The 2,667-nt window shown below is 39.0% G+C and overlaps 1 pseudogene; it reads left to right on the top strand.

Moving 5' to 3' along the window:
- The first annotated feature begins 2,266 nt into the window (after positions 1-2,266).
- LOC129681291 (small nucleolar RNA SNORA17) lies at positions 2,267-2,363 on the top strand (annotated as a pseudogene).
- Positions 2,364-2,667: the final 304 nt, after the last annotated feature.

Below are 2,667 nucleotides of genomic sequence, written 5' to 3'. Positions count from 1 at the left end.
AGGGACAGATACTTACATTGCAGAATTCTATCAGACCTTCATAGAAGAGCTAACGCCAATTCTCTTCAAACTATTCCACAAAATAGAAACAGAATGAACATTACCAAACTCATTATATGAAGCCATAGTCGCCTTGATATCTAAACCACAATACAAAGACCCAACACAAAAATAGAACTTCAGACCTATCTCTCTTATGAACATGGATGCAAAAATACTCAATAAAATACTTGAAAATTAAATCCATCAGGGAAATACAAATCAAATGCAAATCAAAACTGAGATTCAACCTTACACCCATTAGAATGGTTAAGATCAAAAATTTAAGTGAAAATACATGTTAATGAGAATGTGGAAAAAGAGGAACCCTCCTCTATTGCTGGTGGAAATGTAAACTTGTAGAACTACTTTGGAAATCAATCTTGTGCTTTCTCAGACCACTCCTAGGCATATATCCAAAATATGTTTAAGTATACAACAGGGCATTTGCTCAAGCATGTTAATAGCAGATTTATTTGTAATAGCCAGGAACTGAAAGCAACCAAAATGTCCCAAAACTGAGGACTGGACACAGAAATTGTGGTACAATTACACAACAGAATACTTCTCAGCAATTAAAAACAAGGAAATCACGAAATTGGCAGGCAAATGGTGGGAACTAGAAAAGAACACCCTGAGTGAGGTATCCCAGGAGCAGAAAGACACACATGGTTTATACCTACTTATAAGTGGATATTAGACTTATATTTATGCTAAAATCTGTACACCTAAAGAAGCTAAGCAAGGAACACCCTAGATAAGTTGATCAATCATCATTCAAAAAGGGCAGTCGGGATGGATATCAAAAGAGGGAGAAAACAGGGAATAGGACAGGATCCCAACACAGAGGTCCTCTGAAAGACTCTACCCATCAGGTTGTAAAAGCTGATGCTGAAACTCATAACTAAACTCTGAGCAGAGTACAGGGTATCTTATGAGAAGAAGGGAGAGATAGAAATACCTGGAAGAGATGGAATCTCCACAAGAAGAGCAACAGAACCAAAAAGTCTGGGCAAAGAGGTCTTTTTCTGAGACTCATACTCCAACCAAGAACCATGCATGGAGATAACCTAGAATCTCTTGCACAGATGTAGCCCATGGTAGCTCAGTGTCCAAGTGGGTTGCCTAGTAATGGGAAGAAAGACTGTCTCTGACATGAACTCAATGGCTGGCTTTTTGATCACCTCCCCCTAGGCCAGAGCGTTCTTGCCAGGCCACAGAGGAATACAATGTAGCCACTCCTGAAGAGACCTGATAGGCTAGGTTCAAAGTGAAGGGGAGGAGGACCTTCCCTATCAGTGGAATTCGGGAGGGTCATGAGAGGATATGATGGAGAGAGGGTGGGATTGGAAGGGGTAAGGGAGGGAGATAAAAGTGAACAGACTGCAATTAATAAAAATAATTTTTAAATGTTAAAAATTCCAACCCATTTTAAAGAACAATATAATCTTACATTTTAAATTAAGCACATTATTTAACAACATCTTTCAGAAAAAGTAAATATTTGTAAAACTCTATTTTAAATTTTGATAAGTTATGAACTTGCTAGAGAATAAGAGACTGTTCTTCCCTAAAGAGGAAACCTCTATCAATAACCATCTACACACACACACACACACACACACACACCCTTGACCAAGTAGAAGGGTATGGGAAAGAATATAACATCTCCAGCATGGGGATGGGTGTTATGAAAAGCTGTCACTTGGACATGACAGTGTTATTTCCGTAAGCATAACTCACAAAAGCTAACACCCTTCCCTTGATCTATAAAAGATTAAATTCTGCCATAGGTAGAGTATAAGGTTTCTAGGACATTCTTTACTGAGGTCCTAATGTCACTTTATCATTTCTCAGTGGGAGATTTGTTTTCCTTGTCTAAGATGTATCCACTAATAAGATTCCCATGATCAAGGAAGATTTGCTCATTCCCATGTATATAAGGCAACACAATCTGTAATTAGTGGTCTGTCAAAAAGAAAAACAAAAACAACAAAATCGAAATAAAGTTAGGAAAGGGTGCATTTATGGAACATGGAAAAATTTGAAGGGGGAAATAAGGGTGTATATGATCATATTTTGTTGTATAGATGTATGAAATCCCCAGAAACACAAATAAATACGTGATTATGCAATTCTAATTTTAAAGGGTATTTTTTATTTCATGTTGAGTTACAAAATTAAAAAAAAAAAGATATTATATGATTCCACCTGTTGGTGTGGGAGGTGTGGCTTTTGTGTATCTAGGTGTCAGGGAGATGAAAGGCTGTGTCTATGCTCAGTGTTCTGACCTCTGAACATCTGATTGATCAATAGCCAACATTCCCTAAAAGACCAAGCTTGATACAACCACCCATCCTACGCCAAGAGCCCCAGACAGGGAAATAACCAGAGATGACTACCAGTCTGCTGCCATGCTGGCATAGATTGACTCTCAGAATAGGTAGCAATCCAAAGACTAGAACAACCTCACCCGGGACCGTGGGCTTCTGGCAAGAGTGAGTTAGCAACAATGGCATGAGTGTAGGAGAGTAGGTCCTGCCTCCTCTCTGTTGTGTAGTGACAATGGCAGGGGAGAGATTCGCTCCCTTCCCTTTTGCTCTTGAAGCAGGCAGCATGTGAGAGAGC

Source organism: Psammomys obesus, unplaced genomic scaffold (genome assembly GCF_907164565.1).
Source record: "Psammomys obesus unplaced genomic scaffold, mPsaObe1.curated_primary_1811, whole genome shotgun sequence".
Taxonomy (NCBI): domain Eukaryota; kingdom Metazoa; phylum Chordata; class Mammalia; order Rodentia; family Muridae; genus Psammomys; species Psammomys obesus.
Note: the sequence above shows the minus strand (reverse complement) of the source record. Positions and strands in the feature narration are given on the sequence as shown.